Here is a 27,035-nt window from a genome sequence, read left to right as displayed (position 1 = left end):
GAATACATTCAAAATGGATCAAAGACTTAATGTTAGACCTGAAACAATAAAAATCCTAGAAGAAGACGTAGGCAGAAAAATCTTGGACATTGCTCATAGCAATATTTTATTGGACATATTTCCCAAGGCAAGGGAAACAAAAGAAAATATAAACAAATAGGATTATATCAAATTACAAAGGGTTTGCAATGCAAAGGAAAACATCAATAAATTACAAAGACATTGCATAGAATGGGAGAACATATTTGTCAATACCTCTAATAAGGGGTGAATATCCAAAATTTATAAAGTACTTACAAAACTCAACATTAAAACACCAAACAATCCAATTAAAAAAAAAGGGTAAAGGAAATGAATAGACACCTCTCCAAAGAAGGCACACAGATGGCCAATAGACATATGAAAAGATGTTCAATGTCATCACAAAAAAATGAAAAAAACCCACACTGAGATATCATCTCACACCTGTCAGAATGGCTGCCATCAATAAATCAATAAATAAGTGCTAGTGAGAATGTGGAGAAAGAGAAGCCCTTTTGCACTGTTAATGGGAATACAGATTGGTGCAACCACTGTGGAAAGCAGTATGGAGATATCTCAAAAGTTAAAATGGATCTGCCTTTTGACTGTGATTCCACTTTTGGGAATGTATCTGAAGAAACCCAAAACACTAATTCAAAAAAACAGAAGCACCCTATGTTCATTACAACATTATTTACAATTGCCATGATATGGAAGCAGCCCAAGTGTCCATCAGTAGATGAGTGGATAAAAAAACCCTAAACACTCAAATTCATGGAGATTGAATAGCATGCTATTAAACAATGAATGGGACAAGAATGAGATTAAGGAAGAAATCAAAGAGTTTCTGGAAAAAAATGAAAATGAACTCACAAAAATCCAAAACTTACATGACACGGTGAAGACAGTCCTGAGAGACAAGTTCATAGAGATATAGGACTACCTAAAAAAGATAGAAACATTTCAAATAAACAACCTAACACTATGCCTACAAGAACTCTAGGAACAACAACAAAGACAGCCCAGAGCAAGTAGAAGAAAGGAAATAACCAAGATCAGAGCAGAATTAAATGACATAGAGACTAAAAGGACAATTCTAAGGATCAATGAATCCAGGAGCTCGTTCTTTGAAAACATAAACAAAATCGACAAGCCTTTAAGCAGGCTCATCAAGAAAAAAAGAGAGAGTACCCAAATAAACACAATCAGAAATGAAAGAGGAGAGATTACAACAGATACTACAGAAATACAAAGGATTGTAAGAAATTACTATGAAGAACTATATGCCAAGAAATTTGAAAACCTAGATGAAATGGACAAATTTCTAGAAAAATAATCTTTCAAAACTGAATGAATAAGAAGCAGAAAGCCTGAATAGACAAATAACACCTGATGAAATTGAAGCAGTAATCAAAAAGCTTCCGATACACAAAAGCCCTGGATGACATGGTTTCACAGGAGAATTTTCAAAGCATTTAGGGAAAAGCTAGCCCCTATCCTTCACAGATTACTCCAAAAAATTCAAGAAGAAGAAAGACTCCCAAACTCTTTTTATGAAGCCAGCATCATCCTCATCCCAAAACCAGATAAAGACATAACAAACAAAGAAAACTTCAAGGTAATATCACTAATGAACATAGACATTAAAATCTTCAACAAAATATTGACAAACCTCATCCAGCAATATATTAAAAATATTATACACCATGATCAAGTGGGATTCACCCCAAGTATGCAAGGATGGTACAATATTCACAGACCAATAAACATTATACATCACATAAACAAAACAAAAGACAAAAATCACGTGATCATATCAATAGATGCAGAAAAAACAATTGATAATTAGAGTACCCATTTATAATAAAAACACTTAGCAAAGTGGGAATAAAGGGAGCATTCATCAACATAATAGTGGCCATATATGAGAGACCTACAGCCAACCTCATACTCAGTGGGCAAAAACTTAGAGCTTTCCCACTAAGATCAGGAAGAAGATAGGGATGCCCACTTTCACCACTCCTATTAAACACTGTTTTGGAAGTCCTAGCCACAGTGATCAGACAAGAAAAAGAAATATAAGGCATCCATATTGGAAAGGAGGAAGCAAAACTGCCATTGTTTGCAGATGACATGATAGTGTACATAGAAAATCCTATAGACACCACCAAAAATCACTAGACCTAATAAGTGAATTTGGCAAAACAATTGGATACAAACTCAAAATTCAGAAATGAAAGGCATTTTTGTATACCAAAAATGAAATACCAGAAACAGAAATTGGGAAAAACATTCCACTTGATATAGCAACAAGAAAAATAAAGTACCTAGTAATAAACCTAACCAAGGAAGCAAAAGACCTGTAGTCAGAAAACTATACAACACTGAAGAAAGAAATTCAGGAAGACACAAACAAATGAAAGCATGTATTATGTTCATGGATTAGAAGAATTAAAATCATCAAAATGTCCATACTACCCAAAGCAATTTATAGATTCAATGCAATCCCTATTAAAGTACCAATGACATATTTCACAAACATAGAACAAACATTTCAGAAATTTGTATGGAACCATAAATGACCCCAAATAGCTGCAGCAATTTTGAAACAGAAGAACAAAGCAGGAGGGATCACAATACCTGATATCAAACTGTATTACAAGGCCACTGTAATCAAAACAGCCTGGTACTGGCATAAAAACAGGCACATAGACCAATGGAACAGAACAGAGACCTCAGAAATAAACCCAAGGCACCCAGTCAATTAATATTTGACAAAGGGGGAAAAAGCATAAAATGGAGGAAAAATAGCCTCTTCAACAAATGGTGTTCTGATATCTGGACAGCTACATGCCAAAAAATGAAACTTGATCACCAACTTACACCATACACAAAAATAAACTCAAGGTCAATAAAAGACTTAAATATAAGTTGTGACACCCTAAAAGTCCTAGAGGAGAACATCGGCAGAAAAATCTCAGACATTCCAGGCAGCAACATCTCCACTGATATGTCCCTAAAGCAAGGGACATAAAGGAAAAAATAAACAAATGGGACCTCATCAAATTAAAAGCTTCTGCATGGCCAAGGAAAACAGCAGCAAAATGAAAAGGGAACCAACTATATGAGAAAACATATTTGCCAATGATACCTCAGACAAGGGTTTGATCTCCAAAATATAGAAAGAACTCATACAACTCCACTCCAGGCAGACAAACAATCCAATTAAAAAATGGACAAAATACTTGAACAGACACTTCTCCAGGGAGGACATACAGAGGGCCCAGAGACATATGAAAAGATGCTCAGTATCACTAGCCATCAGAGAAATGCAAATTAAAATAATAATCAGATACCATCTCACGTGAGTCAGAATGGCCATTATAAACAAATCAACAAATAAGTGTTGGAAAGGATGTGGAGAAAAGGGAACCCTAGTACACTGTTGGTGGGAATACAGACTGGTGCAGCCACTGTGGAAAACAGTATGGAATTTCCTCAGAAAACTAAAATGGAACTGCCTTTTGACCCAGAAATTCCACTACTGGGATTATATCCTAAGAGCCCTGAAACACCAATTCAAAAGAACCTATGCATCCCAATGTTCATAGCAGCACAATTTACAATAGCTAGATGCTGGAAGCAACCAAGATGCCCATCAGTAAATGAATGGATCAAAAAACTATGGTACATTTACATAATGGAATACTACCCAGCAGAAAGAAAGAAGGAGCTCCTACCCTTTGCAACAGCGTGGATGGAGCTGGAAAACATTATGCTAAGCGAAACAAGCCAGGCAGTGAAAGACAAATACCATATGATCTCACCTTTAACAGGAACCTAAATAACAAAACAAAGAAACAAGCAAAATATAACCAAAGACACTGAAATAGAGGACAGGCTGATGGTGACCGGAGGGGAGAGAAGAGGGAATTTAAGGGGGTCAGTGGGAAGGGTTCACAGGAACAAACTTAAAGGACACATGGTCATAGACTAAGGGGAGGGTGGTAATGGGAGGGAAGTGGGGAGGGTGGGAAGGGGGGACTGGATTGGGAGTAAAAAGGAGAAAACTGTATTTGAACAATGATTAAAAAATAATAAAAAATAAAATTAAAAAAAGAAACAACAAAATAAAAATTTTCATATTTCCACCACCCAGAAAAAAACAAACAAACAAACAAAAAAAACCCTGCGGAACATTTAAACAATGGAGTACTACTCAGCCATAAAAAAGAAGAGTTTTACCCTTTGCAACAGATTGGGTGGACCTAGAGAACATTATGCTAAGTGAAATAAACCAGTCAAAGAAAGACCAATACATATGACTTCACTCATATGTGGAACCTAATGAGCAAACTGAACTAGCAAAGAAAATAGGGAAAGACTCACAGATGGAGAGAAGATGACAGTGGCAGTGGTAGGGTGAGGTGAGAGTGTGGAGGGATTGAGCAAAAACACAAAAGAACTCATGGACATGGACAACAGTGTGGTGATTGCTGTGGGGAGAGGGCTATAAGACTAAAGGGTAATGGGGAAATTACACAAAGAAGAAAAATAAAACAAATAAACAAAACTTATAACCATTCTTTTTGAAATTCTGATTGGCACCAGGAACCAGACCCGAGTTTGGGACTAGTGCCTGGGATAGCACAAAAACCAGCCTTACAATGCAGTACCATGAAAGACTTTTTCTGCTCATTCCACAAACAGATTTTGAGTGTTCTAGCCACTGTGCTAAGGACTAGGGACAAACAGATAAATAAAAGGGGACACCAATCCTTTAAGACCTTAGACTGAAGCTAAACACAGGCAAGGACACCAATAGGGATCAACCTTAATGGAGCCTCTTAAAATCTCAGACCCAAAATGACAGGTTTCCTGGAAAATATCACTATTACTCTCCTCCAGCTCTTGACATTTTTTTCCATTCACAGCTAAGCTTTCATGAGGAATAATCATTACTTACTGACTCTACTTCATTGTCCTAGTGCTCACTCTCTACCCACCATATTATGGCTTTGGGTCCTCCCACCCCCCCACCCACACACACCCCACCAGTGAAATTCCCACGCCAAAATCACCAATAACCAATTAATTGCCAAAATAAAGGATCTTGCTCACTTCTCACCAAGAACGATTTGCCAATTTTAACCATGATTTTTTTTCACAACAAAAGAACCTTCCTGGTTCTTTTTTTAAGTTTTCTTTTAATAACTTCTCATCTCCCTTACAGTTTTTCTATCCTCTCACCCTTTAAATATTGGTTTTTCTGCTGATCCAATCTTGGCCTTCCTCTCTATAATATATTCTACATAAATCCACCTATCTTCACAAGTTAAATTATCTCAATGATATTGTGAGTTATTAGAAAGAAAAAGAGCATAAGATTTCACATCAGAAATCCCAGGTTTTAGTTCTAAGAATGTCAACAATGTCATTGACGGACTTGGGGATGAATTTATTTTGGATTCTGTTCCTCTCAACCCCTCTCAATTTCCTCATCAGAAAATTTTTTTAAATGTTCTTCCTTAAATTTTTATAATTATTCGCTGACATTTAATTTTTGATAAATACAACATAAAAAGTGAAAAATAAGGAAGTCACAAAATCTAGTTCATATTTTAAATTTTAGGTTCCCTTAACTCTTCTTCCAAAATTATTGTGAAGTACTTAAGTTAGCTAATTTATACCACTGATTTGAAAAATTGTGAGGCACTGGATAATACATTAGCTTTCTCCATACATGGATAAGAAAATTAAGATATACAGCAGTTGTACAAATTGCCCAAATTTGCAAAACTTGTTACTGTTATTGTTGAGAGTTAAACCTTACCCTGACTCCAGAATTTGGCTTCAAAAAACCAAAGGATTTAATACATTTTATATTGTAAACTATTTTCAATTTCCTGGAACATTACTTTTAAGATGTGTCTCCTTCTCAACTTCAACAGTTTAGGTAAACTGTTCCTGTTGAAAGTCCTTTGTGGTGGTTACAAAATGAAATCTATGAGCAATAGCAAGTTAGTTGTAATCTTTTGATTACTGATACCAAAGAGGTTAAATTAAGACTGAAGTTGTTTCTGTCTTTTTCGAGTGACCCAATTGAAACAAAGCTAAAATAGATCACTAGGGAGTTATTAACTAATTATTCTCCCTTGATCTACACCATATATTCTGAGACCATTGTTTCTTGTAAATTGATGAAATCTAGCAATGTTCTCATACTCAAAATAGTGCATACACACACACATGATAAGTATGTTGTGTTTCATAAAAGCGAAGTTTTCTTGTATCAGCTGGACATCTCTAAAAATTCTCCTATTCTAAATGTTCAGGAGAGAGGGCATCAGGGAAAATCAAATCACTAATCAAGCATCAAGTAAAATTCTTGCATGAGCTGAGTATTTTGTTAGAAGCAACTGGCTATGTGGTGGGAAAAAGGGCATGGTACTAGCCTCCAAAAACTGAAACTGCAATGAAGTAATACAATTCTTGAAAAGTGGCTTCACACATGGCCACCTAGAATAAAGACAGTATACCCCAGCATCTCTTGTAGCTAGGTGAAGCCATTTGATAAAATTCCACCCTTTGGAATGTAAGAGACAATGATGAATATTATTTTAAGCAAGTCCCCTGGAAGGGAAATGGCATGCCCTTCCCTTCTCCTTTCCTCGCCTTGGTAGCTATAATGAGAGATGCATCACTACAGCTGGAGCTACCAACTCAGACCATAGGAATCCACCAGGTAAGAATCCTGGTCCATGAAGATCCTGGGGCCATCAAGGTAGCCCCAAGTTGTACATGCCAGTAGATTAGGGAGAACAATAAATATCTATTTCATTTAGGCTCCTGTAATTCTGGATGTTTTTGCCCTTTTAGCTAAGAGTATACTTAAGCAATACAAATGAAGAAAACTGAGATTTGTTGATGCTTAGAGTTCTTTTGCCACTCCTCCCATTCCCTCTTTGCTAAAGAAATAAGGAAAAGTCAAGAATTGTCAAGGGTTAGAAATTGTTACACCTACAGAGATCTGTCAACTGCAGTCCATGAGACAGTAAGGGTAGAAACTTCTCCCAGCTATCTCACCCAGAAACAGTCAGTAGAAATTCCACTTTCCCCACTTTCACCCTTCCTGAGTGAAACTGTTAAAATGACTGCGATTCTTATACAAAGGGTCAGGTATCTCATACATGAGCATTCAAGGAAAATACCAGGTGTCACTGCTCTGACAGCAGTGTAGCCCATTTTTCTTGCTGTGTTCTGTTGCCATGATAATCATTTCTGGACACTACACCTCTCTAAGAACAATCAAGTGAATGTGGGATAACCATGGAGATAAACGATTTCTGATTACCACCCAGAAAGAGTAACACTAACACAGTATTCTTATCTGAGGATTCTTTCCTGAATTTCCCATTAGCATAGCTGAAACAGTAAATTATTATTGGATACAAATGTAGCGTATGAATACATGCAACAGAAAGCTAGAACAAATTCAAAAAGGGAACTTCTTATAATCAGAACAAGCAACATATTAATTACTGCACAATGATTATAGTAATTATTTTAAGTTCTACCACTTTCAGAAACATGCAGCCTACATGCACAAACATAAGTAAAAAAATATGCTCTCGTAACTATCCAAAAATCAGCGAATGGAGGAAAGCCATGTGAAATCTCCAGTAAAGAAAAAAAATCCCAGTACTAAAGTCAGAGAATCATTGCAGAGGGCTACATACGCCCTTCAATTGAATATATGCAGTCGACATCACTACCAAAAAACAAATCTGCATTTTTTTATGCAAAGTGATTTTTACTTCAAGGAAATATGGCTTCAGTCCCATGAAAATCTTCCTATAATTTTCCTGGCCTAAAATTCCTTTGTCAGTCTGCTATCTCAGTGTAGGAGTTCCTCTAAGTCTAGAACTATCCTCTTTTCTCACTCTTTTCTGATCCTGTCAGCTTACCCAACCTTGCCAGCCCATATTAATTAATTGTCAGCCACTGTCTCATATTTTACTCCCATGCCAGGCCTCTTTTATGAGCTTTATGAAGCATAAACAGGTCCCAAATGGTGCAGTTCTTCTTGTGTTTCCCATTCCAATAATCAGTGCCTCCACCCACCGGTTCAGACCAGAAACGTGGTCATCTTCCCTACATTTTCCTGTTCCTCCAAACCCCGCTTTGAATTGGTCCCCAAGTGCTGTCTGTTCTCCCTCTAAAATAGATCTCTGAAATGCACTCACTCTGCCACCTGAGCCACAGAGACCTCGCGTTTACACAGACTACTGAGAGCACCTCTACTGAACATCCTACTTGCTTTCCTGCCTTTGACTGTTGTGCACATTACTACCAGAGTGATCTTTAAATTGGCCATAATATTTTCTTATTTAAAACCTTTCAATGGCTGCATCTTTTCCTCAGAAAAAAAAAGGCACCAATCCCTAATACAGCCTCAAAGCCCTACATACTCTGACCTCTGCCTATCCTTCTAATTTCATTGTAACCCATCCTCTCTCTTACTCAGAATTTCAGTCTCATTGGCTTTCTTTTACTTCCTTCAAACTTCTTCACCTGATCAACTCCAGGTCCATACAAATGTTCTTTCTTCTTCCAATAAGACTGACTTTTATATGGCCAAATACATTCTAAGCCTGAAGCAGTGAAAGAGGTCACTAAAGATCAATAGCTATGAAGATAATCAAATTAAAGTATCTCCATTTCAAAAAGACATCATAAACAAAAGTAAAAGAATATAGAAAATACTGACCGTAGTCACAGAAAAAGCTTAATAGCACCACATAAATAAATAAAAAGTTAAGACCCAAATGATAAATGTGTAAATTTTCCAAAGAGGAAGTACAATGATTAAGTCATTAAAAATTACAAAACTTGTTAGGAACTAGAATTGTAATACAACAAAAATGGGATACAATTTTTTATTATAACTTGAAGATAAATACTAAAACTTAAGTTCTTACCATGAGCTAGGCACTTAACTAATTTAAGAATATGGCAGTACTCAGATAGATATATTCTGTGCTTCCAGAGAGCCTAAACTCTAGCAAAGTGGAGACTTATTGGCCAACTAATCATATATAATTAATATGTTCATAACACAAGTAAAAACCTGTTTTTGAAAATCAGGGGCCCATTATTAAATTAGGTAACATAGCTGGATGTTTGAGCTATTCAAATCTAATTTCTCTAAAAGAACCTTCGAGAAATAAAGATCTAATCCTATAATCCTATCACAACATACAATTAAATAATCAATTTTCTGTTGTCTACAGCTTTTAGAACTATCCACCTTCCCTTTTAATCTCTCTTACTTTTTTCAGGTCCTCTCTTATTTTTCTTTTCTTTCCTGGCCATTTTCCCTCCTGCTGACACCCTGTGTGTGGTTATTGTTAAAGTGAGGGCTGTCATTCTCTGAGCTCTTCTCTCCCTAGGATCAATTTATCTATAGAATTTGAAAGTGACCGGGACAGGGAAAGAAGAATTTGCAGCAGTAACTGGGGGTCTTGCAGCAAGCCATGTAAAGCTACATCAGCACAGGACCCATTCAGGGAGCAAAACAGAACTGGGAACATGAACCCTCATGACCAGTTGGGAGGCTTCCTTTGGGAATGCCAAAAACTGTTGGGAGATGTTCGGAGTTTCAGAAAATCCTGGTGAGAGAAAATCAAAGGAATACTCTGCAATAATGTTACTGCTCCACCAGTGTGCTTTAATTGAATGTACCTATGGGAATACAGGTTACACCATAAATGAGTTATGAGAATGCACACTTAGCTAAAATCATCATAAGTTTGGTCCTGTTCAACCAAGAAGCATCATAAGAGGTATTTGGTTTTCCCACTGAGTTATAACACTGGTGGTTAAGCAAATCAGCATTAATTAAAATAACATTATTAGAGATTAAGCTGTATATTTTTTTGCAGAATCATTTGAAATTTACTCTGCCAATTCAGTAAAGTACAACACAACTAAGTATCATGTTCAAGAAAAAAAACACCTTGAAGATAATAAAACTGGGGTCCATACTCTGTCCCTGATGTCCTTGATGATCCATTTGATTTTGCTTAGTCCCCATGCATGGGGAATCCTGCTGGCTCTAGAAGAGCAAGGAGCTGACCTTAATGGGGTTTTAATTGAGGAAAAACAAATCCAAAACAAATTAGAGATTGTTTTTCTCCCCAACTGGAACATTGTTGAGCTTCCATAGGAGGGCACTTTATTTAGTTATAAAAATAGATTTAATGTGTAAATATATAAGATTTCCAGACTGACAATTCAACAAATAAAGAAGTAAAGTATTAAACAAAGAACATATTCTTTTTAAGGATCATGGTAGGTGCTGGAGTGATAAAAGAGTACATGAAACTCTCTCTGCCCTAAATACCCCAGTATCTAAAGATCTAGGTGAAGTGATGAGAATCAAAGACCAGAACAAAATATATAAGAAAATATTGATAACAATGAAATACACATAATGGAATACATAATTAATTGACAGTTAAACTGTAGGCATCGTTAATGACTGGTATTAGGATTTGGAAGTGGAGGGATCATTTCAAATTGTGGTAAATTAGTAGGAAAGGCTTTCTGAAGGAAATGCTATTTAAGTTATAGTTTAATGGATTTGGAAAGGTGAGGGGAAAAATATATTTTTTAAAAAATATGGTGGGCTCCTTGGTGACAAAAAAAACAATAATTTGTTTGAAGTAAATCAAACCCTTTGTGTTTTGTTTTTAAATTAAGGGAACATAGAATGAGACTAGTTAAATGCATTTCTTACACAGCTAGCAAGAACACACTTGGTATTCACTCCTGCCTTCTAGACCAAGGATTTATCCATTCCACTATAGTGGTCCAAAGAGCTGGCCCAACCAGCACCTAAAATGCTGCATTGTTAATATCTCTAATTCATTGTTATTCTATAATTCTGCATTGTTCATTTTTTCTCTGATCTCAGACTTTTCTTGGACTTCAGACATTGCTATTGAACCATCTCTCCTGCTCTGGCACCCTAGACTGGATTAAACCTTTGACTTGTCTTCTTTCCTTTTCACCTTCCCATCTCCCTTTTTGGTTAAAGTATTATCCTTTCTTTCATCCCATGTCTTCTAAGAAAGTCAAAAGGTGAAAGAAAAACAGAACAAAAGGAAAAAATAGAATGAAAGAAAAGAGTAAAGGAAGGAGGGAGGGAGGGAATGTAGAAGGGAGGGAAGGAGGAAAGTGGAAGAGAAAATGAAATAAAATAAAATAAAATAAAATAAAAAAATAAAATAAATGAAAGAGTCTATACTGTCTACTAAACCTATCTTCTTTCATATCCAGTTCCTACCCTCAGTCCCTACTCCTCCCAGCCATGAAATATAATTTAAAGAACTAATATTTCCCAAGAATTTCAACTTTAAATCCTGCTGTATTTTTTCAAGCAGTATAAATCCATGTCTCCTCATTATGTTAGTTTCTTGTCTTATTCTTGGCATTGGACTTTGTGTTTCTTGTCCCAATTTCTATCCTCAGATTTTGATAAAAAGCCTCAAGTTGTGCCATCTGGCCAAAAGGTTAATTATTTGTAAAGTCTGTCTCTTTATGGGAGCTTGCCCTTCACCTCATTCACAATGCCTTCACTTAAAATAAAATACCATATTTAAGAAGCTGTCAGATATGGTAAATATATGCTAATTTGGTTCCATGAAGCACTAGTAACATGTAATTGCTTAAAGCTTCACATCTATAAATGTTTACCACTTTTTTACTCCTCTTGTTTACTGTAATCTTACTTCCTCACATCTCAATGGATGCTTCGGTATCCCATGGTTACCAACTTGCCATGTGTGGAATAATGGAGATTCAGGTCATAAGGAGTGGACTGTCACTGCAGTGAAGCATTTATTCCAAAGAGGCATGGAGTATGCAGGAATCATAAAACAAGAAGCATATTTTGGAGGTCTGTAAATAAGTAGAAAAACTAACACCTTCAGTTCCAAAGAATCCTTTCATTGATATGCCTATTAACACAGAGACACTACAAGGACTGATTGAAAAGAAAAATTTTAATAAGGTGGGCAAAACAAACAATATTATGCCTTAACTAAGATTCCTATATCAATAAGCCTCACAAATAAAATGAATACATCATGACACCACCCTCTCATGTTCAAAGAATCCTTTTTTAGGTATACATTATTACCATGGAGATGTCAAAACAGCCACTCTACACTGATTGATGACTCATATACCAAATAATTCAAATTGCTGAACAATTTTGAGCACCTGCTGGAATCTGTGTTAATGATTTCTTTAATAAGTAGATATGAAAATGGAAAATTATAAGCCCCAGATTCTCTGATTCAGCCTTTACTCAAAACAATAACTGAAGCCAGGGGCTGCAAGTCTTAACAGTTTAATAAGGAAGCAAGATTTTTTTTCACTGCCTATGCATGTCTTTGTTTTCAATTGTTGTTCAAGTAGTTGTCTCCACTCTCCCCTATCCCCATCCCTCTCCCCAACCATGCCACCTCCCAATCTTTGGCTTTGCCCATGGATCCTTTATACACGTTCCTTGACAACCCTTTTCCTTCTTTCCCTGTTATCTCCCTTTCCCCTCCCTTCTGGTTATTGTCAGCTTGTTCTTTATTTCAATGTCTCTGGTTATATTTTACTTGCATGTTTGTTTAGTTGATTAGAATCCACTAATAGGTGAGATCGTATGGTATTTATCTTTCACTTCCTTTCACTTGGTTTATTTCACTTGGCATAATGCTCTCCAGTTCCATCTATGCTGTCATGAAGGGTAGGAGCTCCTTCTTTCTTCCTGCTGTGTAGTATTGCAACGTACCATAGTTTTTTGATCCACTCATTTACTGATGGGCACTTAGGTTGCTTCCAGTACTTGGCTATTGTAAATTGGGCTCCTATGAACATCGGGGTGCACAGGTTCTTTTGAACTTTTGTTTCAGGAATCTTAGTGTATAATCCCAACAGTGGGATTGCTGGGTCAAAACGCAGCCCCATTTTTAGTTTTCTGAGGAAATTCCATCCTGTTTTCTATAGTGGCTTCCCCAGTCTGCATTCCTACCAATAGAGCACTAGGGTTCCCTTTTCTCCACAACCTCTCCAACACTTGTTGTTTATTGATTTGTTTATGATGGCCCTTCTGACCCATGTGAAATAGTATCTCATTGTGGTTTTAATTTGCATCTCTCTGTTGGCTAGTGATACTGAGCATCTTTTCATATGTCTCTGGACCCTCTGTATGTTCTCCTTGGAGAATTATCTGTTCAGGTTCTCTGTCCATTTTTTAATTGGATCGTCTGTCTTCCTGGAGTGGAGTTGTATGTATTCTTTCTATATTTTGAAGATCAAACCCTTATCCAAGGTATCATCTGCAAATCTGTTTTCCCATACAGTTGGTTCCCTTTACATTTTGCTGATGTTTTCTTTAGCCATGTAGAAACTTTATTTTGAGGAGGTCCAATTTGTTTGTTCTTTCCTTTATGCCCCTTGCTCTAGGGGACATATCAGTGGAGATGTTGCTGCCTGGAACGTCTGAGATTTTTCTGCCGATGTTCTCCTCTAGGACTTTTATGGTGTCAGGACTTATATTTAAATCTTTTATCCATTTTGAGTGTATTTTTATGTGTAGTGTAAGTTGGTGATCGAATTTCATTTTTTTGCATGTAGCTGTCCATATATCCCAACACCATTTGTTGATGAGGCTATTTTTACTTCATTTTATGTTGCTACCCACTTTGTCAAATATTAATTGACCATAGAGACTTGGATTTATTTGTGGGCTGTCTATTCTGTTCCATTGATTTATGTGCTGTTCTTACACCAGTAACAGACTGTTTTGGTTACAGTGGCCTTATAATGTAGTTTGATATCAGGTATTGTGATCTCTCCTACTGAGTTTTTTATCAAAATTGCTGAGGCTATTCTGGGTGTTTACGGTTCCATATAAATTTTTGAAATGTTTGTTCTATGTCTGTGAAACTGGTACTTGAATAGGGATTGCATTGAATCTATAAATTGCTTTGGGTAGTATGGATATTTTAATGATATTAATTCCTCCAATCCATGAACATGGTATAGGAAGCATAAAAAGACCTGAGCATTAATATAGAGAATGTGATGAAATGAAATATGCATTTATGTATTAAATCATATTTAAAAATAAGAAAAAGGAGCCCTGGCTGTTGTGGTTCAGTGAATTGAGCACTGACCTGCAAACCAAAGAATCCCTAGTTTGATTCCCAGTCAGGGCACATGCCTGAGTAGCAAGGCCAGGTCCCTAGTAGGAGGCATGTGAGAGGCAACCACACATTGGTGTTTCTCTCCCTCTCTTTGTCTCTCCTTGTCCTCTTCCCTTCTCTCTAAAAATAAATAAATAAAATCTTTTTGAAAATGAAAAAATAAAAAAGATGGTATTTAAATTTACTTACTATTTACCATCAAACTCAGTTGACTCTACACTTAATCTGTAACTTATTCTTGTAAGATTGAATATCTATAGCAACTCAGTTGGTTTGATTTGGGAAAAACCATTTTCTTGTAAATACTGAAAAATATGTTTAAATAATTTAAAAGTTCCAAGGACTGTACTTATGAATACCTGCTGTCGTATGCTACATTTATTAGAAATTTATCTTTGAAAACTCAACTTGTTACTTAAAGTTATTATCTATTTTTTCATAGTTGGTTGATTTTGTACATAACCTCACCATAATTAACTCACCATCTGTGATTTCAAAGTATTTTGTAACTCTGTCCAAATTTAATTACTTGACCTTAATTGTCAGTGAAAGAACAAGATGGCACCTTGTAATGGCTTTTTCCAAGATCAAACTTTTGCAGAACAAAGATTTGAACCCAGGCAGTTTGACAGTAAGTTTGTACTCTTTACCCTGACACTAGAATACTTCTTTAAAAAAGAAGTGATGTACTAGAAAGAAATGTTAATGGTTGAATCAGCAGCATTATGACTGGAAAAAAAGGCAGAAATAAATAGAATATTCACAGGAATATCTAATGAACTAGTTAGTAAAACACTTTGGCATAAATTCAGATTTAGATGGACTGAGGAGTAAATGGGAAGGGAGAAATTGGAAACTGTAGGTAGATTGTATTTTTGAGACTATTAAGGTCCTTCCTTTCAACTATGCAATTTAAATTAATATGATTTAACTTATAAGATTTATTAATTCAGTAATGATTTAGTTGTTTTATGCACCTGCATCTTTTGAAAGGCTCTATGTCAATGCAATTAAACCATTCACTTATCAGGGTTTTAGGAAACACCTACTCAAAAATCATTGTCATGAACACCGCACACTTTAAGAGTCACTTAATTATTGTTGAGACCATTTTTTTTCAAATTCAATACAAACAGAAAGACCATTCATTGCCTGTCTGAAAGGTTTCTACTTTTAAGACACATATGCTTTAATTCTAAGTCAGTATTTTTTGAAATACATTTATACATTTGTACTTAACTGAAATTAAAGTACTACCCAAAAGTCAGTAAATTTTATGCTGGATTAATAAATTTTATACTGGATTTCTGAGACAATGGCATATAGCCTAAAATTTTCATCAGATGTGGCATCTGTAACAAAGCTTCTAGTGTCCAAATCCCAAAAAACTGCAACATATGCTTCCAAGAAAAAGAATAAAGTATCTGTCCAGTTACGGGTAATCTTAAAAGGGCAGGAACAGCTGCCAAAATCATTAGAGGTTGGTAATCCATGTGCGTCAGTTTTTTAGAGAAACAATCTGTAATTAATTCTGCATTCACCAGCTGGTGTCACTGCTGCCCTCCTCCCCAGCCCCCAAAAGAAATAAATCAAACGTAGGAAGATGAAGCACAGTGTCTGTTGCCAAACTTAAACTTTTTTTAAAGGCATCATTTACTCAAGCAATACACACAGAAAATGTGTAAAATGAGTAAAAAGCAATTAATTCTACTTCTTTAAACTGTGTTTAATACACATAGAAGAAATCCTAAATGTTTGGGTTTTGGATTCAGAACCTCGTTAAAGCCCCTTTAATAAGCCTACATATCATACTAAGCAGTCACACGGTGATACATTGAGTAGGTGTTCCCTACAAAGTCTTTGGCACAGAATATAATAAAAAATAAGATAATGGAGTTGGTGTTGATATCTAGATTAGTGCTTTTCAACTGGGAGTAATTTTTGCTCCCTGTATCTTTTAGCAAAGTCTGGAGACATTTTTAGATGTCATGACAGGAGGGAAGGAATGCTTCTAGCATCTAGGATGGAGGTCAAAGAAGCTGCTAAACATTCCACCATGCACAGGATAGACCCCAAAACAAAGAATGACCTGGACCAAAATGTCAATAGTACTGAGACTGAGAAACCCTAATCTAGATATTGAGATGCTCATGAATTTACCACTTTATATTTCACTGTCGATGCTTCTAAAGAGTCAGAAAACACCAGCTGCATCAGGATGTGCCTAAAGGTTACACAGCTGGCCACCTGATGGCCAGGCCAGCATTGTTTGCCAGAAGGTCAGATCTCTTTTCTCACTCAGTTCCATCTCTTCAGATGGAAAATACAAACCACAAAATGCCACTCAAATGTGTATGCAAATGATATTATAAAATGTGGTGACTTCACCCCCCAAGTTCCAAAGACTGAAAACAGAGCACAAGCATCACAACATTTGGTAAGTGATATTCATTACATCATTAAATTAATTATTTCCATTATAGATAAAAAATGCCCAACATTTGCTGATTACTTCAAAGTTGGTAGATCCAAATAATTTAGTTAGTACTTTGCTTCCTAACATACAGGATCTGACAGAAGTAACACCTGCTTGAGTGTGGTTGGTGGGGTAATAGTATGGGTGTAATAACTGATAGTTTTAATTTCAACATTTCACCTAACATGTCATATAATTATTGTTATATAGATATTGTTGTGTTACAGAATTACATGCTTATAATTTTATAATAAAAGATTTTGTAATAAAGGGGGGATGTTATTTGTGCCGGGCCCTGTACACATTAAGCAGAATATAGTTATTGTTTAACAGATATTGTTGTGTTACATAATTATATTCTTATGATTTTATAATAAAAAAATGGTGTTATTTGTGCCAGACTCTGTATATATTAAGCAAGGTTATTTTTGAGGCAATAATTCTCCACTATGGAGCATATTCATGAGAAAGTGAGGGAAGAAGGGTAATGCAACCAGCAGCACCATCTGCACTCATTCATATTTTATCTAATGGCATCCTAAGGTGATTTTGATTGTTATTCTCAGTGGGACCCAGAGGTAATGTCTGTGCCTGTTACATGTGACTTTTTCTAGTCTCCACACTGAACCCTTCTTCTCTGTTCTATCACTACTGAATATGGATTAATCATATCACAGTAGTTTAATACTTTTAAAAGTGGTTAAAATACAAACTATAGGACATTCATTTTAACTTGAAATAAATAATATTGCTCAAGTTGATTTTGAAAGTTTTCATATTTTCAAAAATAAATTTTATGTAAACATAAAATTTCAACAAAAACTTTCATATCTGAATTCCACTTACATTTTTTCCCTGAATTCTATTACCATCTCAATCTTTATTTCACCATTTTGCTTACATTTGTCATCCATCCCTTGTCATCACAACACAACCCTAGGTTTAGTTGTTATAATCTAAGTGCCACAGTCATTTTTCATAGCAGTGTTTGCATCTGAACCAAGTCTCAAATGATGGGATGAACATGGGCACAGGTGTAGATGCCTCATAAAAGAGAACATAACATTGGCATAGACAACACAGAAGTGAAAGGCACACACACATGCCTGAAATAGTCATGAACATAACTGAGCTCTGTAACAGGCCAAGTTACAGAACTGGGGACAGAAGTAAGACATGACCACTTTGTTGAAATGTTGTGAAGGATTCATGCATATGATAGAGGGATAAACCAAAGGGATAAACCAAAATGCACTCTAAAGTGCATTCCCAAGCTGAGACTCTTTAACCCTTCTGAATGTTGACTTGAGAACTGTAGGCTGGGGCCAGGCTGTGAAACAATTTGACTATTGAGGTGAAGAACCTGATAAGATTGGTAAGTAATGTGAAGATATTGAAGGCTTTGAATCTTCAGAGTAATGACCAAATTGGTACTAAAGAGATGAATAAGGCAGTGATGTGCAGGGAAAATGATAAATTTAGGGATATCACTAGCATTCCAGAAGTAAGACCTTAAGCTGGAGAGTAGCAGTGAAAATGGAATGAAGGAAAAAGAACACAGTGATTTTTGTAAGGAGATGTGTTTCCTTATAAGTAAGTTAAATTGGAGATCTGTGTTCAATGGATAAATTCTGACAAATTCTTCAAATCTCAAATCTATCTCTGCTGTTAAGATCTCCCTGACTGTCCTCAACCAGACATAAGGGCTTTGTCATCATTATGACCCCTATGCCTGAGACCTCTTTTCATTCTAATATTCATCTTACTGATTTTCTGTTATTCTATATTTAACCTTACCCTCTGCCTAGGTAATTCTTAGGTAGTAAAGACTGGGGCCTTTCTTTGACATTCTTTGTTATTGGTCAAATTGTGTCCCCAGCCAAAAAATTTATATATATATACATATGTTGGAGTACTAATGACCAGTACCTCAGAATTTGACCTTATTTGGGAATAGGGTCATTGCAGATGTAATTTGTTAAGATGAGGTTATTAGGGTGGGCCCTAAACCAATATGACTGATGTCCTTATAAAAAAATGTGGACACTGAGATAGACACCAAAAACACACACAGGGAGAATGCCATGTGAAGATTAAGACAAAAGTCTACAACAAGAAGCCATGGGGGAAGTGTGGAACAGATTCTCCCCGACCAGCCTCAGAAGGAACTCACCCTGCAGACACCTTGATCTTGAAGTTCCAGCTCCAGAACTATGAGAAAATAAATTTCTGTGTTGAATTCACCCAGTCTAAGGTACTTTGTTACACAGCCTTAGCAGAGTAATAGACTCATGAAAAATTACTTAGTGGCATGTTTTTATAATTTATAGCATTATAGAACTGGACTCTACTGAAATACATTTTTAAATCCATGAGGAAAAGAAGTAATAGATATCAAATGTAATTTTATATATATTTATTTGTTCATTTATTCAGTAAACAAATAGGAATATACTTGCTAGAGGTCTGCTTGCCAGCTCACTATTTGGATTGAATAATTTATAGATGTCATTGCTTTATTACTGGGGAAAATTTAAGCATCTTCAAAATTTTGGCCCAGTTCTGGGTTACATCAGAACATATTAAAAAGACTATTCTTTTTTATGTATGTGTCTTTGGTAGCTGTGCAAAAAAGTCTCTCTACTTGGGTTTGTTTTTTTCCCTTCATGACTTCCATTTTGCTTTTATATTTGAAAATAAGTAACAACTATTTAGCATCCTTTGTATACAACTCTGTACATGTTCTTCTGAGAAAAAAAAGGTTGAGAAAATTACAAAAACACATTTCCATAAATCTAAAAAAATCATAACAGTTATGTTGTTTGAGATTAATAATAGTGAAATTGTGTTTAATGTAAATCTAGAACAAAGTAGAAAATAATAGTAACATGTTCTGAAATGTATAATGTTCACATTTCTTGTCTTCATTTTTTTCCACATTCAGATTCAGTTGACTACCCACAGAAAGGAAAAACTATTGTATTTATAAAACAGATCATTAAATATAATTACACTTACAAGCAAAACTGTTTCAGCTCCCAACTACCATGCTCAGAGGCAGATTATCCAACATCCAGAGGGTGGTTAACAGTTTGAATACTGCTATTTACCAGGCAGCTGCAGTAGGTGATGGGAGTATGCAGAATGCAGACACCTAATACATTTATACTACAGTCAATTATATTGGAGATAAAAACAAGACATTCTTCCTCTAACAGATATCTGTGTTAGAAATAAACATTATAGAGAATTAAAATAAGTTGGAATCCATTTTTAAAGTTATAATTGTTTGCCCTACTTGCTACCCAACGCTGAATTTCAAAAGAAAATGGTTAATATACAACAAAACCTTATCATATAACCTTTATTATTCATATAACTTAACTGTACCTGTCCTTCAAGCATTTAGGTTTCATAACACTTTCATGGCATTTCCCCCACCTACCTCAGTGTCACTAATCTGCCCTTTTCCTGAATTTGTGTAGCGCACACTGTCTACTCTCTTGTTGAGACACATAGCACACACTGGCTTGCGCTCTGCCTTACCTTTTTCCTAGGCTTGTTTCCCTTCTTTCCATTTGATGGTAAGTTCCAGGAAGTCAGAGAATATGTCATGTGCTGTTTCCATCTCATATCTAGCCCAATAGGACATCTGATTTATCAGACACTTTAGATAAAATAAAAATGGAAAGGAAGAGAGAAAAAGGAGGAAAGGATTGAAGAAGAGAAAAGGGAGGGAAGGAAAGGGAGGAAGAAAAGACAGAAAGGAGAGGTGGAATGAGGGATGAGGGAGGGAGTGAAGGAGCATATGCACAATGGGAATAGCCCATTACACAGAGTAATTTGAGTCCATTGGCCCAAATCCTAACAAATGCCAGTCTTCTGCTGCCTGGAAGAAGATTGTCAGAGCATCTGCTGCTAGTTAACACTGGGAGGGAATTTATAGCCACTGTTAATATCTTTGCATCTGATAATACACACTTTTATACTGTTTAAATCTTGCTTGTCTTCTATGGTTTTAAATTGAATGTCCATATCACTGAGTGTGTTGTAAGTTTATTGGCTTAAATGTATCTGAAACTGAAGAGAATTTCTATATATATTATAATTTAATGGACTTGTAAAAATATAACAGATTGTCAATAGATTTTTACCAGCCAATTTCCTCCTTGAAAAATACCAATTTTGTTCAATGGGCCTGCCATATTTTATTCATTCAAGGTTTCAAGATTATTAATTCTCCCAAAAAGTACTTATTGGCAAGATTCCAAAGATATAAGAATCTCAAATTTACAATGCAGGTATAAAAAAATTATTCCATAGTTGGAAGGAAGGAAGGGAGGAAGGGTGGGAGAGAGGGAGGAAGGGAGGGAAAAAGAAGGAAGGAAGGGAGGAAGGAAGGAAGGGAAGTAGAGTTCTATCCTATATAAAAAGTCACCAGCCTCTTTTATTTTTATAAAGGAGGTCGCATTCCAAAGAGCTGGCTTTGGAGAGAGCTGGCTTCCTTACATTATCATTGGTGTGTTACAAATTGTTCTTGGCCACTGACCTGGAGCCATCTGCTATGCAAGATTAAACTATTCTGTGTTAACCTGTGTGAAAATCTGGACTTCTTGCCTCTGGTAAGATGATCATGATACAGATTTAAGAAATTTATTATGCTACTGCTCTCTTGAGAATATAAAAATATCTAAGCAATAAGATATTTTTCTATTTTCTTCAACACTTTTAAAGCAACATGTGTTACAAGATGCTCAGGGACACTTGCATTTTTTAAGTGTGTCAATTTCAGGACACATCACTAAATTAATGTCCACCCTTTGGCTTGATATTTTTAATTCTATTAAAATGTATTAGGAAATTAAAATAATCATTGAATTTGTAAAGCTCATAAAGCATCTTGAATTCTGATATTCTTTTTTTCTCAGTAAGAACCCTCTCCATTGAAATTCCTGTTTCTATAAATCAAGACTGTTCAGGGCCAGGTAAGTTAGAGTTCTACAGAAGGCCACATAAATCATGATGGCCTGTGATTTTGTGCAGTTTTTTTCTTTTATATATCTCTCCTTAGAAGTTACTTGTTCTTTTGTTTTGACTTCAACCCTTTTTAAAGTAGTGATTATTTTTTGTGGAAAACAGGTGTAATTCTCTAAGTTACATTACACATGGTGAATGGAAGCTACAATTTAGGACTAAGAAATACCTCTCTGTTCAAGAAGTAGAGAAATTTGAGCAGGATATTTAAGGTTCCAAGGATTTTTCTGGGTGAGGCTGTGAATTTTTCCTACTTTTCTTTTGAGAGATATGCTAGAAGACTCTAAAAAGTGATCATGTATATTCAGGACATCTAGACATCTCCTGCTTCTATTTGAAACTACTTTTCTGGTGAACTCCCTATGTCTTAAGATTGTTTTTTCCTTTCCTTGAAATTAGTGGAGTTCAAATTTATAAGGTCTGTCCAGAAAAATTCCAGCCATTGTTAATATAATAAGAATGGTTTGTGCAACATTGATGGGACCTGGCAGCCAAAGACAGTAGACTGGAATGTGCATGTGTGAACAATGACCACTTCACTCTACTAGCCAGTGGGGTGGTAGATGCCCTTGAGTGAGTAATGTGTGGCCATTACATTCAAAATGACTGAGCAAAATTCAAATTTTGCATTAAGCTTGAACATTCCTCCATGGAAATCATTTGGATGATTCAGAAGGCCACAGCTATGGGCAATTGGTGATTGGCAGCTTCATCATGACAACGCTCATGCATCATGTATCATGCAGAGTTTTTTGGTGAAACATCAAATCACCCAGGTGACTCAGCCCCCCTACAGCCCAGATTGGGTGCCCTGTGACTTCTGGCTTTTCCTAAAACTAAAATTACTTTTGAAAAGGAAGAGATGTCAGATCATTGATAAGATTCAGGAAAATATGATGGGGCAGCTCATGGTGATTGGGAGAACTGTGTGAGGTCCCAAGGTGCCTGCTTTGAAGGGGACGGAGGCATCATTGTCTGATGTACAATATTTCTTGTATCTCGTATCTTCTTCAATAAATGTCTCTATGATTTATGCTATATGGCTGGATACCTTCTGGACAGACCTCATATATTAAAGGATTAAACACATGAAATATGCCTTAATGCAGTCTTGTCCCAGCCCTCCCACTGCTCCAAGATTGACTACATAGAGATAATGAAATAGATATTAATAGTTTTTCTACATGAAAGGTACAACACTCTTTCTACCATCTTCCAGGGTAAATGCTTCTCAGGATAAACTTTTCACATTGCTCTTTCTGAGATTTAAGCATTCGACTTTATTCTTTTGTATATAGATCAGTTTGTCAAATTCTTAATTATACATGAGTCTCCAAAATGAATATACTATTCTAAATGTGAACTCATCTACTTAGGATATTAGACATTAGATTTCAATTTCAATAGCATATCAGCATTTATTATGGTGACACTGGGCTTATTATGATGAGCATTAGTCAAACTAACACTCATATATTTATTCTAAATGTTCTATTATCAAGATGTGTCTTGATAATAGATGTGTCTTGGGCATTCTGAACCTCTGCCACTGATATTTTGAATCTACCAACAAAGTTTACAATTCTCCCTAATAAATTCTCCCTCCTTATTCTTGGACTAAAACATCAGGACTAAACACCTATTACGAACTTCAAAATGTTGATTTAAATCATCTAAAGTATTCATATTCATGACCCAGCCCTTCCCTCTCAGGTATACATCATATATATATGGTGTATATTTTATTACAAATTAGCATTATTCATAATATACCCAAACTTAATACTTAAAAACATCCAATAATGAAACTAAATAAGCTACAATTCATGCAATAATTATCATTAATTCCATTCCCATGCAGTTCACAATCAGACTGAACAAAACTACAGTGTTAGGGATGCACATATGATAAAACTACACAGAAAAGCATAAGAAACAAATATCATAAAAGTAAAACAGTGGGTAGTGGAGTTACTTACAGTAGTTTATTTCTTGATACATGTGCTTACCTTACTATAGTTGAAGTGTGCACTTATATGCATTTTTCTCTGTAAATGTTATGCCATTTTTAAAAGATTAAAATTAAATTTAAAGAATTCATTAGAATCATAGCCCTCCTATAACCCACAAGCATTCTAGGTCAAAGGTAATGACAGGAGGGATGTTTCAGGTGCTGTTTGATCATGGTGTTACTGCTTTCTCTTCTAATTCAACTTCTGCTGTATCTTGTGATAGTTTATTAATAAACTAGTTTCTGTCTTGATAGCACCATGGCTACAGTAAGACAGTGTGGAAAGACATACAGACAGACAGACAGACAGAGATTGACTCTCGATAATGAAAGAAAAGTCTTGAACCACACTCAGTTGGATCACATTCTTAACTCTGGAAAATTCATCAGAGCAAACAGAATACCATTATGCTGATCAACCTAAGCCAATCATGGCCCAGTTCTGAAGTTCGATTTGGGTCTATTTTACTCAAACCATGTGGCTATCATGTAATGGGGAAAACAGTGAAATAGATGGTATTTTATACATACTCATACACAAACATATCCATATACATAACTATGCACAACGTTACAGACACTGATATGGAGGGATGAAGTATAAAGAGTACATTTCCACACAATAGTGAGAACATGAATATATTTTCTTTTGGTTTATATGTACTTTAAAATGTTTTTATAAAGATAACATACCCTATCTCTAGTTTCTGAATGAGTGTGACTTCTACTCATGAACTACTTTTGTACATGAATCTTACTGGTATTGATTTTTAGGTCTCCTGTTACTTAATTATATGATCTTAATCAATTCTGCTGCCTTGCCTAAGTGGATATAACTCAGACACCTAGCCTCCCTGTGTAGTTACCACCATTTCTAGAAGTATCAAGAGAATCATGGGGAAATGAAGAAATTGCAACAGTTCTAGAACTCAGATTCAGAACATGGAGAATCTACTACTTACAGTATTATTTTATTTGAAGTAAGGTGACTTACTGTATGTTTTAATAAATGAATGCTAAGTTTTTCAGCGTATTTTTATAAAGAGTCCTTCCTATAATTATTACCTCTTTCTGCCTGTTCTTTCATCTGTCTCATAAAAGTTTATCTTTGTCTAAAGCTGACACTAGTTGATTCAATATTTTACCTAAAGACAGCATGGCTCAACTTAATCTCTCTCACCTAATCCAGCTCTTCTGTCCACAGATATGGGTCATAACTGATCAGGGTCATAATGCTTTCTGTCAAATCCAAGATAGTCTGCAGAATGCCTTGTTAAATTGAAATAAATTCCAGTATTTAATGACACCAACAAGAAGGTGAAATAAGGAGCCCCAGCCTTTATTCTCCCACTGAGACACTAACTTTATGAAAGTATATGGGCCAAAAACCATATGGTTTGGCCTTATGTAAGTGCCCCAAATCAGGTAAGTAGTTGCAGTAGCACAGTCAAGAAAAAAAGCTGAGAATAGCTGCATTTAAATAAGTACGAAAAACCTTTGCATTCTACCCCATGATCTACCCATAACCCCTGTGCACCCCAGTTGACCTAGCTCAGCATGACTGGAAGAGAACTCCCAACTAACATTTTCTCCCTCAATAGGAAAACAAGAAATGTGCATGCATGCAGTGTTCCAGGTTTTGGTGGCTGCTCCAGGGACTGGTTTCTGTCTATCCTGACACAGAACACTGATAGAAACAGCATACTCTGGATGTCTGGGGTCCACTGAACAAAAAAGTTGGCAACTTGCTGCAGAACAAGAGAACATGCAGCACCACAAATAGAGGGAGCAAGAGATCACAGACTCCTAAAAAACAAAAAGGCAAACCTCTCTAATTGGAAAATTACTCACTCAAGCCCAGAACAGGTGCATCCCAAGAAAGATTTGAGAGGTCCCCAGCTTCTCTAGCTAAGCTGATTGGTGAAGGTTTCCCTTTTATAAAACTGATCCATAAAGACTGGGAAAAGTGGTTGCTTTTTTAAATGCCCAAGTTTCTACAAGAAAAAAAAATTGCAAGGCATAGAGAGAAACAGAGAAACATGGTGCAATCAAGGAAACAAAATAAATCTTCAGAAACTGATCTTAAAGAAATGGAAATCTATGAAATACCTAACAAAGAATTCCAAAAAAAAAAAAAACCCCACAACACATTAAAGTGGCTCAGTGAGCTTAATGAGATGAAAAGGAGACAACAAAATCAACAGAACCATGAATTAAAAAGATGAAAAAAATCAACATAAAATATAAACTAAAAAACATAACTAAATAGAAATTCTTGAGCTAAATAATACAATACCTGAATTGAAAACCTCACCAGAGAGATTTGACATCAAACTTAGTTAACGGAAGAAAGAATCAGCAAATTCAAAGGCAAATAATTTGAAATTACTGAGTTAAAGAAACAATGAGAAAAAGAAAGATTTAAGAAAAATGAAGGAAACTTAAGGCATATATAGAATACTAATAAAAATATCTGTATACTCATTATGGGAGTCCCAAAAGGAAGAGAAACAAAGAAAGGGACAAAGAGCTTATTTGAAGAAATAATGGTTAAAAATTTCCCATATCTAAAAAAGAAAAACAGACATCCAATTCAAGAAGCTCGATGGATTCCAACTAGGGTGAACCCAAATTGCCAAAATTCAAAAGCAGTGACTTGTCGTGTATAAGAGTGCTCCCATGATATTATCAGTAGATTTCTCAGCAAAAATTTTATAGTCCTAGCCTAAAGGGTATAGGATGATATATTCAAAGTACTAAAAGAAAACAATCTGCCAACCAAGAATTATTATTGCCAACAAAACTTCTCCAAGTATGAAGGTGAAAAAGACTTTCTCATACAAACAAAGACTGAGGTAGTTCATTACCACTAGAACTGCCTTGTAAGAAATGCTAAAATGAGACCTTCAAATTGAACTTTAAAATCCTGGCAGAACAAAAGATGGCATATGAAAATATAAAGCTCTCTGGTTATACTTAAACAGAATCCTATAATACTGTAATGGTGGTACATAAATCACTTTTAACTCTGGTATAGAATTCAAAAAATGAAAACAAAATATCTATAAAATGATGTCAATGAATACATAGTATAAAAATGTAATTTGTGATATCAAAAACATAAAGTAGGAGTGGGAAAGATGTAAAGTAGTAGAGGTTTTGTATATGATTGAAGATGTAATCAGCTCAAAATAGATTGTTATAAGATGTTTTATAACACCCA

General features: G+C 35.6%; 1 protein-coding gene across 2 annotated transcripts in view; it reads right to left on the bottom strand.

Moving 5' to 3' along the window:
- The window catches only part of MYO16 (myosin XVI), a 627,599-nt gene that overhangs the window by 583,612 nt on the left and 16,952 nt on the right, over positions 1-27,035 (bottom strand). The window contains exon 1 of one of the 2 annotated variants that reach the window (XM_045821912.1): positions 20,314-20,396. The exons of the other annotated variant lie outside the window; for it this stretch is intronic. The gene's annotated coding sequence lies outside the window, so the exon portion shown is untranslated. Of the gene's footprint in view, positions 1-20,313; positions 20,397-27,035 lie in introns of those variants that run through there. 2 annotated transcript variants of the gene reach the window in all.

This window comes from Phyllostomus hastatus, unplaced genomic scaffold (assembly GCF_019186645.2).
Source record: "Phyllostomus hastatus isolate PE091 unplaced genomic scaffold, TTU_PhHast_1.1 phas_scaffold_46, whole genome shotgun sequence".
NCBI classification, from domain to species: Eukaryota; Metazoa; Chordata; class Mammalia; order Chiroptera; family Phyllostomidae; genus Phyllostomus; species Phyllostomus hastatus.
This window is presented reverse-complemented; position numbering and strand designations above follow the sequence as displayed.